Raw genomic sequence first — 17,832 nt, 5'->3', positions numbered from 1 at the left:
TGCTGTTGATTTTTATTCTAGATCGAATATTTTTTTTAAATTGAAAATCTGATTATAAAAAAATTTTCTTACATTTTTAGAGCTATCTTGTTATCAACCATATAAATATTTTAAAAATTTGACCACTTTTTGACCACATTTTTAAAATTTGGTTCATGTGTATGAGCGGTACATACCGATCTCTATTTTTTTACTTTCTGTCTTTTTTATAAGGTTTTCAGCAGATTATTATTGAATGGAAACTAATCTAGCCAATTATATAAAAAAAAAAAAGAAAAAATGCAAAATCGATCTTTAAATATTTGGTAACGGTGCAGCATCTTTCTATCCTCAAAAACTTCTTTAAAACTACCACTATTGTAGGTTTCCGAGAGTGCTGAAAACGAAAATGTTTAAAACTCCAGGAAACAAGTAGTTTCCAAGATATGAAGAAATTTTAGTTTCAAAAGTGGGGGATCACTTTTCTATATTTTAACATAAAATGAGCCGCCATTTTATGGCCTCTTTTTTTTGGGGGGGGCGGGGGGTCAACGTAAAATGGGTAATTGTATCCTGGTAGATCAACACAAAACATACCCTAAACAACTTGTTTTCTAGGGTGTGCTGAAAAACGAATAAATTAAATTTTCTGCAAATAAGTAGTTGTCCAGATATTAAGCAATGCAATTCTTAATGTTATAAGTGGTGGCAAAAATATGCGCTCTTGCACGTACAACAATGGCCACCACTTATAACAAAGAATTACATTGCTTAATATCCGAAAAACTAATTATTTGCAGAAAATTTAAATGCAATATTCGTTTTCAGTACACCCTAGAAAACAAGTTTTTAAAGGTAGGTTTTGTGTTGGTCTACCAGAACACAATTACCAATTTTATATTGACCCCTCCCCCTCCCCGAACCAAAAAAAGGAGGCCATAAAGTGGGTGCTCATTTTATGTTAAATTAATATAGAAAAGTGATTCCACAATTTTTTAAACTATAATTTCTTCATATCTTGGAAACTACTTGTTTCCTGCAATTTTAAATGATTATAAAGTAGTAAAAGACATGAAATGTAATTAAAAATAAAATAAAATTCATTCAAAATTTGTGAACAATTTGTCAGCTTTAGAAAAAGCTTTTTTCTTATGTTTAAATAGGTGGGCAAAAAATGTGATACTATTCCAAACGTCATGTTTTCTGTTAGAGCGACATCACTTGTTTTAAATAACATTAATTTTTGTCTGTTTATCGTAATTCTTGTAAAGTTTCCCAATGGGTGAAAGCAAAACAAAAAAAAAAAACTGCCTTAATCCTATCTCTAACCCTAGGTATGAGTGGAAAACCTTCTTTAGCCCTAACAATAATGCTAAGTCCGAGTGGCAAGCTCCACACCTAACAAAATTCCTCAGCCAAGCTATATATAAGCATCAAATAAAAAATTAAAAAAAGATTTTTCCTTAAAGAAAAGTTCACAAGATTTATCTCCCACAAAAAAAAATAAAATAAATTGATCAACTGTCCTAAAAATTTAGAATGGTCTCGAAATTATGAATTATTCATATTAAATTTATGTGAAACCAACCCCCACTCTAAATTCTAAAATTGTTTTTGTTTTGTTTCTATCAAGTCTTCAGGATGTTCACACAATTTCCCTTAGCCCTACCATTAACCCAAAGTTAGAGTGGTAACCTTCCCACCCTCTCATAATTGCACTAACACCCTCTTAAAACCACAAATAATCGCCTTTTAGAAAGAAAGAAAAAGAAAAAAAAACGCCCAGGATGCATTTCACATAAAAAAATTTAAAAAATGGTTAACTGCCTTAAAATACTGGAATGGTTCAAAACAGCAAATCATTTTACATTAAATTCTAAAATAATTTTTGTTTATCTTTCATTAAAGTTTTTCAAGGTGTTCACACATATTTTGGATAGGTGGTCAGATGGCGGGGAAGGTAACTGAAGGTATTAATCTACAATAATACCAAAGAAATATTGCAATATATCCATTTTTAAACAGTTCTAGATTTCGATTTCAGTTTTTTGTGCATAGAATGTAGACAATTCAGCTTGGAGTTCTGCAATTTCTTTTCTTTTAATGGATACATGGCATTTTTAAGTAATTGCAGCATATTTATCTGCATTTACTGCAAATTAGTTGGAAACCATTTATTTTTTTTTAGATTTTCAGTAGTATATTCTGATTCCTTGCACAAAAATACACTTTAAATTTAATTTAATTTGGTAAATTTAATTGTTTAATCTTGTGTTTTAACAAAGATATAACATTTTTACTGAAAAAGTAGTGTAAAAAAAATGTAACAAAATGCATACGTATTAATTTATTTATTGCAGACTATTATCCTCATCTTTCTTGGTTGCTGTTTCACGTTTCGGCCAACTAAGAAAGATGAGGATAATGGTCCGCAATAAATAAATTAATGAATAATACTCATCTCAATAATGAATTCCAATTAAATAATATATATAAAATGCATATGGTCTCAAAGAGGGAAAAATATCCAAACGTGGACGGCACAAAAAGTCATAACTTAATTTTAAGTGGATTTTAAAAATTTAAAAAGATTCTTTCTTAGTTTATCAAGCTCTTTCTATGTATGCAATTATTGAAATATATTAAGCCATTTCAATTTTTTCATATATATTGCTACTTGGTTAACATTGCCTGGTCAACCTATCATGCCTTTAAAGTTATTGTTATGATACTGAAGATGCTGGTATATATTTTTTATCAAAGGCAAAATTCTAGTATCCTATACTACAAACGATTTTTCTTGCATAAATTCCAGAGAAGGCGCCTAACTATAAACCTATACCGGATGCACCTCGTTGTTGAGTTGAGTGCACTCTACTGCCTGGTTGGCAATGACATGTATTAAGCATGTTTTGATGATGTGATCGACTGACCAACTTCTTTCCACCCTTGTTTGTTGCTAGTTTTTTGTGTAAGAATAGCTTGGCACCCAACATGTCAACTCTGTCATTTAATGTTAATCCAAGTTGGTTGATAGAAGTTTCTCTGCTCAAAATAAAGTTCCACATAAAATTTTCCATGCTTCTCAATAGCTGCAAATAATTATGGTGTACATTTCAGTGTACAATTAATTGCAATATTCAAATCCTATTTATATGCTTTCATCATGTGAATTTTATTTGTACGATTTTAATTTTTAATATTGGCAAACAACCGGTGAGAAGGAAAGTAATAAAAAATTTAAAAAAACAAAGAATAAAATAACTGTCTGCCAGACAGTGTCCGGTCTCCGTCTAAAACGAATGGTTACTGTCAATAAATATCAGTTTGGCATATCCGATACAAAAAATTAATTTAAATGGTAACAATATTTTAAAAAATGATAAATGAGGTCTGCCCTTTAAAAATTTATGAACTCAAGTAATCTTTGGCTTTATTCTCAACTAGTTTATAAAAATGGCGACTATATTTTCCGGTCAATTGCTGTTATTATTTCGGCGTTTCATGTGTACGATAAAATTTGATATAACAAAATGTTTTTTGTTTTGTTTTTTTTTCCTAAATAATAAGCAGTTCCAATAAATTAAGTCAACATTATTATAGACTTTCAAAATAAACGTCAACACAAAGAACCTCATTTACTCTGTGAATCCATAAATCGATTTTCAGCAGATCATGTGATTGCAATTTGATTTTGCAAGGAACGCCAACTCGAGTTTCCTTGAACAGCATAGAATGGCGGTGTTGCCCGGGGTGTTTTTTTTTTCTTCTCTTTCTAAATTAGTTTAGTTTATTTTTAATTATCAAGCACTTCGATGGAAATTGAAGTTAAAAGTACACAATAGTTATTAAAGCCCCCGCCCCCTTTGGAATTTATTCGGATTAAAAACGAAAATAGAAAGTTGCAAAATTGAATTTTCCATTTTGCCTATACGTAACATGATACGGTGATTCTACAGAATTTGATTCGAGCCAAATCAAATTTTGTCAAGCTAAGTTTAAAATTCAAGTTAGGATAATAAAATATAAATAAAAAGGTGTTTGTGCAGATTAGTAATGTCTTAAACCAACCCATTTCATGTGAAAACATTACGTAATTACGTGTGATGTCGAAATTAGTATAAGTTCCAAAAATTACGGAAAATCAACCAGTAGAAAAATAATTACAAGTAAAAAAAAAAAAAAAAAGAATTATGGAATTTTATTTTAGGTTTTATTGTGGAAGAGTTGTGCAACCAATTTTATATGAAAACTGACTTATTTCCCTTGATTTTAATTTCAGATCTACCAAAAAAAAAAAAAAAAAAAATGTCAGAACGTAATTGTGGAGGATTTATTTTTATTTTATTTTTTTTTTTTTAAATAGGTTATTTCCAAATTTTTTCACCTCGTGTTTATAAAGGCTTTTGTGCAGAGTCGTTGGCTGCAAAATGAATAGTTTGTTTTTTTTTAATTTTATTTTTTGCTTTTTCTCGATACTGCACGCTTTTTTCCGTAAAGCTCTAGCACATCTACTTTTTCATAATTTTTGGAATCTATACTAATTTCGACATGACATAATAATGACATGACGATTTGACGTTATGCTTTTTCCTAAAATGTCTGTTCGAAAATACACGATTAGGTCGGACGACACACTATAGTAAAGTTGAAACATTCATAAAAATGAATAAACGGATATTCTTATTATACGGGGGGGGGGCCTAACTCGTGGCACTTTCTTCAGCAGGGACGTAAAATCCGCCGAAACCATCTACTTCCTGTCTATCACTCAGTTAATATGCGTGATTGCTGTTTAGTATTAATCGAATATTTATTGAAAAAAAAGAAGGTATATAATAAAAAAAAATATATAACATAAGGGAACTGAAACGATTTTTTTAAGCTTATTTAAAATTAAATTGGGTACATGAAGTTGACGGACTGTGTTATTTTTAGGTAGAAGTTTTCATCACAAACAAGACATATTGCCACTTGGACGTAAGAGGCTACTTATTGTTTAGAGTAGCGAGATGTTTACATCATATTTTAACTTCTGCATATCAGTCAGTACAGTCGAGGAAGCAAGTAACTGAGAGGAAATCCTAAGGTTGCGAGAAAAATTAAAACAATTCCCTTGACTAGAGAGGTGGAGGTGAAAGGGTCGGAATCTCTTTTGACTTTGCAACACCTGGTGACGTTTTGGCTCTAGTTGATACTTGCTGCTGGCTAGAAATGATTTACATGCGTAAACAGTTGGTTGTTATTTAAGAGCATTGCTTGCTTCCAGCGGCGATCTTTGAGTGGGTCCGTTTGGGGCGTCTTGTCCGCCTGAAAATAACGGTGTACTTCTGACACCGAGCTATTTGAGGGGTGGGTAAGGTGCTCCTTCTGTGGCTCTTTGAAAAGTTCTAATGACGGTTACTTCTAGAGAACCTCAATTTGTTACCTGCACTAAGGTTCGGACGCAAAGGTTTCTGATTTATAGTCTTGTGCTTCTTGACTCCTGACAGACTTGGGGGGAGGGGATTTAGGAATATTTCGCAACCTTAACACCAGACCCAATTCTGATTTTATCCACTACTTTGGTAGGGGTGTCAGAAATTTCGTGAAAATAGTGAATAATTCCACCCCATCTTTCCAAGCTTATAACTCATCGAAAAATGTAATTCAAGTCCTAATTTTTTTTTTTCAATTAAAGGAGCAAGGACCAAGGTTTCATTAAAAAAAAAAAAAAAAACGTTTTTTTTTTTTTAAGGTTTTAAACTTCGGACTTTACAGGTAAATTTCTATAAAAAAAAATTTAAAAAAAAAAAACTACTTTTGTTTTAAATTTGAATATATTATTTATTGACCTTTTCTCTTCAATTTGTGATATATAAGACTTTGGTACATAAATTAATTATTTACTTTTTAATAGATATTTCAAAATGGGAGGCGTGAATTATTCGACCCCCTGTCTTTCCAAGCTTATAACTCATCGAAAAATGTAATTCAAGCCCTAATTTTTTTCAATTAAAGGAGCAAAGACCAAGGTTCCATTTTTTTTTTTTTTTTTTAAGTGGTTTAAAAAAAAAGTTTTAAACTTCAAACTTTACAGGTAAAATTCTAAAAACACTACGTTTTTTTTGTTTTAAATTTGAATATATTATTTGACCTTTTCTCTTCAATTTGTGAGTAAATTAATTATTTACTTTTCGGTGAGTAAATTAATTATTTACTTTTTAATAGACACTTGAAAATAGGGGGGGGCGTGAATTAAAAAAAACGTTTGTCTAAAATATTATATTTGGTTTATTGGAAAGAACATAAAATGTCACATTGACCCTGAAAATATCGTAAAAATAGAATTAATAGAAAAATTTTGATAGATTTTTAAAGTTTAAAAATTGAAAAATATCGAGTTCGGAAAATTCATTACTGTTTAAAAAAAAAATTCTATTGCTTTAAAAACAACTTTAATAGTTTATTTTGGAAGTATAATCCATAAAGAAAATAAACAACCCACTTTTAACAGAAATTACGAGATTTTTATATTTTATTCGCAGTTTCGTGTTAGGGGTGTCAAAAATTCCTACAAAAATTCTGATACACCTACTACTTTGGTGTTAAAGAATTTTCGACAACATCTAACAGTCCGAGGGAAGAAACTGTTAGAGTAGAAGGCTTTTCAGCATCTAGGGACCACTACCTTCACTGTAGAGACAGTAGCCTCACCACTACTGAGAAGGGGGGCGATTTTGTTGCTAAACAGGTTTTTCGGGGTTAGGACGTCAAGGGGACACAAGTGTGATGAGCACATTCCATTAAAATATTTGTAAAACAAAGGAATGCAACATCGTGGTTAATGGGGTAGGGGTTGGAACTTCGTTGGCAGTGCAGGAAGACCCTTCTTTGGACTATCCAAGAGGGAGAGACTAGTGGTAGATGCACCAGCATATACGTAGCAACAATATTCCATGTATGGCCGAATGACATACGGCATACTCTCACATGCGAGTATTTTTTTTTTTTTTGTGGCAGAAGGAACCTACTTTCTTTGTGGCAGCCTTTGCAATATCCTTGATGTATTTGTTTGTTCATGTTGCTTGTGGATGTTAAAACTAGGAATTTGAAGAGCTCTCAGGTAGGGTGTTATTAGCCATGGTTATCGGTGGTTGAGAAGACTTGTGATAATTGTTAAAGGAAAGCAGTCTTAGTAGCATTTGTTACCATCCATTTACAGACCCATTCCACTACGGACTGGAGATAGTTTTCTAAAGATTCTGTCATACATCCACTTTTCACTCATGCTTATTATAGAGCGTTGTATCATCAGTAAATATACCCATCTCAGACACAATGTTATCAGGGAGGTCGTTTATGAATATGAGGAATAATAGAGCCTCAACCCATGAGGCATTCCCGCATTAATATTATGCTGTTTGGATGTACGTCCCTCAAGGACAACCTGGATTTTCCTCTTGTCTAAGGATCTAATTGCATTTAGCATTCGCCCAGTAATACTGTAGGATTTAATTTTCATTAGGAACCCTTCATGCCATACTTTGGATATATCAAGGCTACAGCAGTCTTATCCAGTGAATGGTATATGCAGTCAGAGACAAGTTAAAATATCTGCAGTAGAAGAGTATTGCTTTAATCCACACTGTCGGTCAGAGAAAAGATGAGCTTTTGTAAGGTGGTGGAGTCCACCACCTTACAAAAGCTGGTGGACTAATTGATTAATGAATGACTCAAAGATTTTAGTGGAGAGGAGGAGACTGACAGAGCGATAATTGAGCAGGTCAGTTCTTTCACCATAATTCTTGTACACAGAAGCAAAACTAGCTCAGTTGAGCATTTCTTAATTAGTATAACACGCCCACACGATGAATAAGTTATTCTACCTACCTGTATGCCACGGGAACATTTATGGAGTGGGTTTCTATCGGTATTTTGTTTTATTTTCAAGTTTTCAGCGATTATCGAAACTCTAAAGATGACAGCCTCATATCCAGCATCTTTTTGTTGGGTTATCTTAAGCGTTCAACACTACTTGCGTTTCAAACACTTTAAAATAAATTTAAAACCGTAAACACTATAAACTTATTAAGTAGAAGAGTAACTTATCCTGCCTTTGGTAACATTTGTTATATATTCGTTTTTTTACCATTTTTTTTTTTCGATTTGTCTACAGTAAAAAAAAAAAAATGCCCCAAATGTTAAATTATGGATACAGTTTGATATCAGGAACTAAGTTTGACTAAACACCGTTTGCTGATAATTGAGCAATTCTAAATTTACGTGACTGAAACAGGAATTAACTGAAAACTTTGCAATAATTTTTTAGTAATTTCTTAGTTTAAATCCAGGGTACTCATGCAGAGACTGATTCGTGCTGAAATAATAACGTTATTATTTAAAAAGCCATTCTTCATATGTGAAGGGAAGGGTGTTTTGTACCTATTCTGTACTTTAACCTTACAATTGAATAAAAAAAAAAAAAATTAATTAAACGTGGAAATACGATTTAAAAAATAGCGCGGATCACTCTCTGCATTAGCACCAAATCCAGAGATGTTATTAAACTTGGGAAGCGATAAAACAACTTTAACAACATATCCGGGATGCATACTTGTAAATTAGGAAATTGACATTTTTTTGTTATCCCTTGGCAGACCTGTACCTGTACGAGAGTGCCCAACTGACCAACCCCTTAAAAATGCGTGTTTTCCACTTTTTTTTTTCCGACGATTATCATAGATTACAGGCTTAAATATCATATTAGCAGAAAAAATTTTGAAATTTAATGACTTAAGGGTGTTTCATTTTCTCGTTATAACGTTCTAATCGCGTGACACGTCGTTAAAGAAATGGACAGCAAGTCAGGTAGCAATGAAGTAGAACGTTATAACGAGAAAGTGAACCCCCTTCTTAAAAGTCATTAAATTTATTTTTTATCAATTTTTTTTTCTGCTAATATGATACTTAAGTTTGTAATCTATGATAATCGTCGGGGGGGGGGGGAAACGCCTATCCCTTTTATCAGTCAATATTTAGTGGGGGGGGGGGCTTATGCACTTTTGTTACCGCGCTATTTTTAAAATAGTATTTTCAAGTTAAATTCAAGTTTTATAATATTATTTATATTAACTTAAGTGAAAGTACAGTAGGCACCACTAAAGCTGTGTGTAAAATGCCAGCGTTTTACACAACAGCAACGTCATCATTTCGTGTGTTTACTATTTTCTGAGTCAATTTCTTTGGATGAGCATTAGCGCTGTGTTAATGGAAATAACTTTTTTTTTTCGCTATCGGATTTTCATATTTACATTGTAAAACAAATAGATTTTTTTTAACGAACTACAGACGAGGGTTAATAAAATTAATTTTAACGTCTTCTGTTGACACTTATGTATCTAAACTGTTGCTTACAGGCCTACTTACTTCTTTGGAAAAAAAACGCCAGGAAATAAAGATCACCTATCATTTTAAATAATTAAATCCAAACGAATTTTTAGGTCGATTTTGTATTTGCAACTTTTATCATATTAAGTGTCGTATATTCTATTATATGAATATATTTTTTTATTATTGGAAACCTGTTATAAAAAACATCTTTGTTTAAGCTTCATCTCGCATAATACTTGAATTTAATATCATTTAAAGCTTTAAAATAATTATTTTTTACAATTATGTTTTTTTGTAGTAATTCAAATAATTATATTACTGAGAAAAAAAATTATCAAGAAAGTGTTTTTTATTTTTCTTTTTTAAGATGATTTTATGTCCAATTTTATTTACAACTTTAAGGCAAGTGAAATAAATAACGGGATGTTATAAATATATGAAAATAACTAGTTTTTAATTATTTGATCTTTTCAGCTTTATATGTTGAAATTTTTATCGACCTACATTTATTTTGCTTAGCTTTCGTAACATGAATGGGGGGGAGGGGGTTAGAACACCTTTAAAAATTTTCTCTAATATATTTCACGAAACCTAGTTTTATTATGTAAGTTTATTTAATAATGAATAAATATCGAAAATTTCAGGAAAATATGACGATTATTTGATTTTTGCTAGATTTTTAAAACATGGGTATGTTTACGGCTTCAAAAACGTCACTACATAGAACGTTGTTTTTAAAGTGTCAATAATGTAAACACGATTTTGTTTCGCATATTCATTATATTTGTATGCTATAAATTTTTTTTAAATATTAGCAGTTTATTTGAAGCTTCTTTTAAATGGTAAAAAAGTTAGGATGATAAATTAATTAGTTACACCCCCATGTTAAGAATGGCTTTCTAAATAACATTATTTCAGCACGGTAACAAAAGTGCATAAGTACCCCGTTTTGGCAGGGAGGGTTGTATTATTTGTCGGACTACTGTTCACATCTTGAATGTCATTTTCACGACGTTTTCGATCGATGTAACTTCCGATTTCCTTAAGCTGTATCTTGTTGAACTTAGGACGGAATTTCGAACGGAACCCTTTAATTTATTTACTTCACGGGAGTAACATGCTCTCATTCCGAGAGACATGACTGGATAAACAGGATCTGTATCCAGTCGCGTCAAAAATATGCGCGCGCTTGCGCTTACAAAAATGGCCACAAGTAATAACATAAGGAATTACATTGCTTAATATGTGGAAAAACTACTTGTTTGCGGCAAATTTAAATGTGATATTCGTTTTCAGCATATCCCAAAACGGTACTCTTGCATAATTTGGTCCGAATTCTCGTGAATTCCCGTCAAGCATGGATCGGGCGAGACCGGCAATTATCGGTGTCAGCCGAGTGTTGTTCAAATGTTGAAACGCTAACTCGACTTTTTATTTTATGTATTTAGTTTTTTTTGGGGGGGAGGGGTCTGATGATTTTAGCAATTTTTAAGGTGATATTAAGGGGGCTGGGTGACTATTTTCTGATTAGTTATTTTTTTTTTTATTTTAATTGAATTTTTGGGAGTTTGATTATCCAATAAAAAAAAAACCCTATCTAAATGGAAGCAGACGACATTCGAATTGGAAGAAAGCGACTAAATCAAAAAAAAAAAAGCTGATAAACAAATATTTTCAAACTCGCCAAACAGAAAAATGACAGGTAATAAAATAAGTCTACACATTAGGTATGGGCAAAAATAAACTAATAAGGATAGGGGGGCATAGTTTTGAAGCCGATTTATCATAATTTTTTGTAGGTTTCCAAATACATTTTGATTGTATTTGAATGATTAAGGATTAAACTTAATGTCCCACGAAAAAGAAAAAATACTTGTACACGTGAAAAAAAAAAAAGTTATGAAAAATGTTTTCACGGCGAGCTAACCAATTCAGCTAAATTTTTTAAGTTAAATAAATTCATTGTAAAAATCCTTTTAGAGATAAATATTAGTTTTCTGTGTCTATTTCAAAGATAATTAATAAAGTAAAATCCTAAGATATTGAATTAAATTTAAAAAAAAAAAAAAAAAAAAAAACCTTGTTTGCACAAAAAATAGCTGATAGACACAAAACCGAGTGTGTTTGCCGTTCACAAAACCACAACAAACTATACTTTTGGAAATACGGAATATACGGAGACCCAAAATCTGAGAGTCGAAAAGCTGTCTGAGAATATAGTATACATGTTAGAAAAAGAAATGAAAACATCGATGCAGACAATTTCATATCGTCAGGAGAAGAAATTGCTGTCCCAAAAAATTACGTGTGTAAAGGATGGTTTCTCATAGAAATGTATAAATCGACAGTGCCACCAAAAAAGAACTTGACTGAACAAAAGTCTACGGTTACAAAAAAGAAAAAAAAAAAAAAACTTGTAATTACACCTAACAATTATACAGTTAAAAAATCTTTTCTTGGAGAAAAAAAAAACAAAAAAACTGCTGATAAATATTTTGCAAAAAATCTTTTTAAATAAAAAAAGGTAAATATCCAGATCCGCTACAACAGAACACTGACCACTCTAATTTGTTTTATATAAGTAATTAAGGTCGCTGACAACGAATCTGATAGTCAAACTTGGGGCAAATTTTGCGTTTGCATGGTATTAACCCCTGAACCTACGAACTACTTTCCACCATTTTGCAGCTTCCGTTTACACTACGCGCGTGCTCGCTGTAGCATAAACGACGGCTTCACCAAGCAAACTACGTGGGGGGGGGGGATTTTTTTTTTTTTTTTTTCCAGAACATAGAATTTTATAATTTTCAAAACTACATTCTAGCATTTTTTGGGTGGAAAATTTAAAATTAGCTGAAAAAAAAAAATAGTAGCTGAGCAGCGGCTTGGTTCCCACCAGTTTTGGCAAATAGCAAACAGAATCCTGAACAGAAGCGTGTGCTCCATCCCAACTATTATCAATGGACCTGAGGTAATCTCGTCAGCATCAGACAAAGCCAAACTCTTTGTCAAGAACTTTGCAGCTAATTCTACCCTTTGCGACCAAGACCGCCAACCCCCAATATTTCCTCCTGTATCAGAAAACACGCTATGTGATATACGTATATCTGTACGTGATGTTGCCAAGCTAATCAAAAACCTTGATTCCAGTAAAGCAACTGGCCCTGATGGTATTCCAATTATAGTACTCAAAAAACTTCAACCTGAACTAGCGCCCATACTTACAAAACTGTTTAAACGTTGTCTTAAGGAGAATAGTTTCCCATCTCCCTGGAAAATCTCATCAGTATGCCCTGTATTTAAGAATTCAGGTGATCGCTCATCCCCCTCTCAGTACAGGCCAATAAGTCTCCTGTGCGTCATGAGTAAGTTGCTAGAATCTGTGTTAAATACAGAAGTAATCAAACATCTCAACAAAAATAACCTTCTTAGTGACACTCAATATGGTTTCCGTTCTGCTAGATCTACAGCAGATGTCCTTACAGTTATATCGCATAGGATTAGCAAATCTCTCGACGGTGGCAATCTTTCTAGGGCAATTGCTCTTGACATATCTAAAGCCTTTGATAGGGTATGGCATAAAGGTTTACTTCATAAGATCGCTAGCTATGGTATAGCTGGAAAAGTCTTCTCAATTATTAAATCATTTCTTTCTGATAGGTTCATAAGAGTAGTAGTTGAGGGGCAAAAATCAGAAGCTCTCAGTATTAATGCCGGTGTCCCTCAGGGATCCATCCTGGGCCCAACTCTTTTCCTGATCTACATTAATGATCTTCCAAATCATATCCTTACATCATTTGTAGACATTTATGCTGACGACACTACCATTTATGGTACCACATCTAAGACAGTAAACGAGCAAGTACTCTCCAATTCTCTCTCCTCTGATCTTGAGCATGTAGTACAATGGGGAAAGGAGTGGCTGGTTACTTTTAATGCATCTAAAACCAAGCTTCTCTCTTTACATCATCAACATTTTAATCCACATTTGTCATCAATTGAAATGAATGGCTCTCGTCTTCAGGAGGCCTCAAGTTTTGACAAGCTTCTGGGCTTGACCATTACTCCTGATCTTAAATGGAACACGTATATCAAATCTGTTGCCAAGGCCGCTGGAAAAATGGTGGGATCTTTCTATCGATCCAGTAGATATCTCACTGCTGATGCTATTCTCTATCTATATAAGAGCCAGGTACGTCCAAGGATGGAATACTGTTGCCACATCTGGGCAGGAGCTGCTAGAAAGGACTTGTCCTGCCTTGATAGAGTTCAAAATAGACTTCGTAGCCTCGTAGGAGATGTCCTTTTCTCCTCCTTACAACCTCTATCTCACAGAAGAGATGTTGCGAGTTTGTCTCTGATGTATCGTTATTTTCATGGAAAGTGTTCAACTGAGCTTCAATCTATGGTCCCCCCTCGCCAAACTTTCACAAGAAACACTCGTCTAGCTGTAAACACTATCAATAATTTCCCCCACTCTTTATCTGTGCCTAAACCTAAACATAGATTCCATGAACAAAGCTTCTTTCTTAGAACTGCACGCCTGTGGAATTGTCTTCCGTTTTCCTGCTTTCCGGCTGACTACAATATGGTTGTGTTCAAGTCTAAGGTAAATAAGTTCTTGATGAGCCGTTCCATATAAGTTATTAAATTTACCAAATTTTCATTACTAATGATTACTATATTGACCAACTTCTACTGTACACTCTTTAACCCTTATCCTTGAGTGGCCTCTGGGCCTTGATAATGTGGTGATGCCTTTGTAAAAAAAAAAAAAAAAAAAAAAAAAAAAAAAAGAAATAAAATAAAAAGAAAGCACTCCAAGTTGGGGAGAGGGGGGGTTAAGTTATCTGGGGGGGGGGTCCTGGAACATAGAATTTTCAAAAAGTAACGCACCGACATTTACCAATTAGAACACCATTTAACATTTTTCGAAGATTTTACTGTTTACATTGGGGGCGCGAGCGGGGGGGGGGACTACTGTTCTCATTGAGCGTTGTTATTTCAGATATCCCAAACTAATCTAGTATAGGATGCGAAAACTGGTAAATAAAGTTCAATTTCCCTTAACTTCAACATGCGATATCTCGTTTATTTTTTAGGTTATTGAGGTCATACACTTATTGATCCGTGCTGAAATAATAACGTTATTATTTTAAAAGCCATTTTTAACATGGGGAGGGTGTTCGTACCTATTCTGTAATTTCACCTTACAATTGAATAAATAAAAATAAAAAAAATCATTCAACTTTAATTAAACTTGGAAATACGATTTAAAACAATAGCACGGATCAGTAAGTGCATTCATTGCATGAGCACCTTAATTTTTAAATTAAATACTAAAATGAAATAAACATTTTAATTTTTCAAGGTAGTTTTTTTTTTGTTGTTGTTGCCATTTTTGATTATTTGCATTTGTATTTTTCCGGTGTGTTTGTTTTGTTTTTTCATTAGTCTGCGTCTGTTACGACGCTCGGTTGATACCGATAATTGCCGGTCTCGCCCGATCCATGCTTGACGGAAATTCACGAGAATTCGGGTCAAATTATGTAAGAGTACCCCAGAAAAACTGTAAAAGTCGTCATTTAAGGTGAAAAGTAAGTAAACTTTACCGGATCTTGAAAGCTAATTCGCTTGGTGACTAGAGTATCAATTTAAGCAAATTGTTTTAAAACTATTAAAATTGTAATTTTTATTGGCCACAAACAAGGCATATAGTCACCGAGATGTAAGGGGTTATTGTGATAAGTTCCTACTTACAATGCCTCCCCACGGGACAGTTAGATACCAGGGTCATTTTTAAACGTGTACAAAGGCACAAAAATAAACATTGTCTCAGTCGTGAAGGATTTCTCCTCTACTGAGAGAGAGAACAAGAAATTGAAGTGTCAGCACTACACTTTGATCTTGGCTAGTTGTGCTTGTGCGGCAAGACGTTTGTTGGCATTACATTTAAATTTCCGCATACTGGGATAGTCAGAGAAACAAAGAACGAATTTAAAGAAACGACAAGAGTAGAAAATCTACTTATAGAAAGAAAAGGGGTAGCAGTGCAGTCACTACTGCAGTATATAAGTTTGTTGAAGCACATGAAAGAATTAGGGACTGGAGCTTGGTAGAGAGTGGGTAAATTTATACAAACACCGTGACAGCGAATTAACCCTAACCCTAAACCCTAACCCTAACGCTGTCACGGTGTTTGTATAATAATACCAGAGAGTGTGGGATCTAAACATTGAGGAGGGGCTGTTCCAGAGGGAGAGTATAACGATTGGTACCAGTCAAGCTCACAAGCTGTGGAAACAATATTTCATTCATGGATGAAATACTTTGGGGTTTTTTTTTGGGGGGGGTAGCGAGATTAGGGATACTAGCAGAAATAAGACTGTTTTCATGGTAGGTACCAGAAGGAGCTCCAATCTTTGTCCTTTCTCCCAACTTGTAAGATATTCACAGCAAAAACTCGTCTAACAACCACTGTCAATTTCCATGTTCTCCTCTGTGTACCTAAAATTACTTGGAGCTTCCATGAGCAAAATTTCTTTTCAAGAACCACCCGCTTGTGGAACGCAATACCAAAGGGTTGCATAATGCATTGCATCTCAGCTGATTAAAACAATGTAAAATTCTTATTGTGTAGTTTAACATTACAAGCAAATTTTGAAAGCCATGCTTAACATGAAGCAGGGGAGTTTTGTTAATTCTTACATTACACGGATGAAACTCTCCTAAAATGAAAATTTGTTTGTGGATGTTAAACTGCAACTGCACTAGTGCCAGCCATCGTCTTCGGTGATCAATTCTGTTTAGTTTCAACTACCCGCTCCAATCTTCAACGTGTCCACCCTTATACTTTTTAGTGCTAGTGTACTTACTGATCCGTGCTATTTTTTAAATCGTATTTCCAAGTTTAAAGTTTTATATGTTTTTTTTATTCAATTGTAAGGTTAAAGTATAGAATAGGTACAAAACACCCTCGCCATGTTAAGAATGGCTTTTTTAAATAATAACGTTATTATTTCAGCATGGATCAATAAGTGCACTAATACCTACTTTTTAATAAGTGGGTGGCAAATATGATTAGTATCTATGTATTTATTTAAATTTATATTGACAGTGAATGTTAGGCCAAGGACTGTGAACTCTGGACTCTTGGGAAGAAATGCTCAAGCCATGTCTTATAATTGTTAACGGAGATGAACTTTGTGCGTTTCGACAAAATTTAAACCAAGCCAAACCGATTTTTGCCGAACTAAACCTAAAATTTAAATTATGGTTAAGATTTTAAAAAAAATATAACACGGTTCGGTTCAAATTCTGTAGAACTACCGAGCTTAGTCTTAATAGCATTGGCTGCAAGTTAACTATAAATAATTTTATGAAGGCAATATTGTTTTAAACTCCATTCTATTGGATGTAAATACAGTCCAAAACTTGCGATCTTTGGTACTTACTTTACCGAGTGTGCTGAAATGAATAATATTATCCATTCTTCAAGGGGCGGGGGTCTTTAACTATTCTGTATTTTCATCTTAATAATCTAATTGAGCAAAAGATAGCGTAAAAATTGAATTTAACTTGAAAATTTAATCTAAAAAAATAAAATAGAACGATTCGTCTGAATAAGTGGCTTGACTAACAATCTAAAGCCTGTTTAAACGACTTTCTATTCGACAGTTTAAAGGCTTCCCAAATTCTTATCAAATTTCCAAGCGGAATTTTTTTTTTTTTTTTTTTTTTTGTTATACTTATGCCTTTATTGAACCGTGCTGAAATAATAACGTTATTTCTAATGTCAATAAATAAATGAGTGATAGTAAATAAAAAAATAATAATATGCAAGTCAAGTAGATACGAGAAACAAGCACATACATGAGTAAAGTGATCACTCAATTTTATTAATATATAAAGTGCACTGACTTACCTTGACAAGTGTGGTGGTCAACTGCTACTAAGAGTAGCAAGTTGACCAACACACACCCATGGAGACTTCAATCAGGGTATATCCAATTTATAAGTTGGCCAGTAAAATAAGGAAAAAGAATAGAATTTACAATAATCTGTAGAAATGTTACGTTTTAAGCGTTAAGTTGACAATAGAAGTCGCCATAGCGTCCGCCTTATTCTCAACGGAGATTTCCACCTCCGTAAACTAAAGAGTTCCGCATATGTTTTTGACTCATGTGAGCAGGGAGAGATTTAAAATTTATGGTGCTTGTATAGATCAATACCTAGGGCTACTAAGCTTGATTCCGTTAAATCCAGTACGGAGTTGCGACAAAAGCCGAAATGCAAGCGCCCAAAATTAGACCAACTAATGATGGAAAATAGAAAAAAAAACATTTTTCTACTGATATACTTACTTGGTTGCATTATATTTTTTGTAAATTGTTGCTTCAATTTTTTTTTTTTTTTTTGTAATTATTGTTAACTTATATTATTTTTAGCTATGTGCAACTTTCGTTCTTGATATTCAGTTCC

General features: G+C 33.2%; 1 protein-coding gene across 1 annotated transcript in view; it reads right to left on the bottom strand.

Moving 5' to 3' along the window:
• The window catches only part of LOC145246761 (kelch-like protein 6), a 44,338-nt gene extending 26,833 nt beyond the window's left edge, over positions 1–17,505 (bottom strand). The window contains exon 1 of the mRNA XM_080108533.1: positions 17,276–17,505. The gene's annotated coding sequence lies outside the window, so the exon portion shown is untranslated. The remainder of the gene's footprint in view (positions 1–17,275) is intronic.
• Between the last annotated feature and the right edge of the window lie 327 nt (positions 17,506–17,832).

Source organism: Euprymna scolopes, chromosome 24 (assembly GCF_053919585.1).
Source record: "Euprymna scolopes isolate OS-2025 chromosome 24, ASM5391958v1, whole genome shotgun sequence".
In the NCBI taxonomy this organism is placed as follows: Eukaryota; Metazoa; Mollusca; class Cephalopoda; order Sepiida; family Sepiolidae; genus Euprymna; species Euprymna scolopes.
Note: the sequence above shows the minus strand (reverse complement) of the source record. Positions and strands in the feature narration are given on the sequence as shown.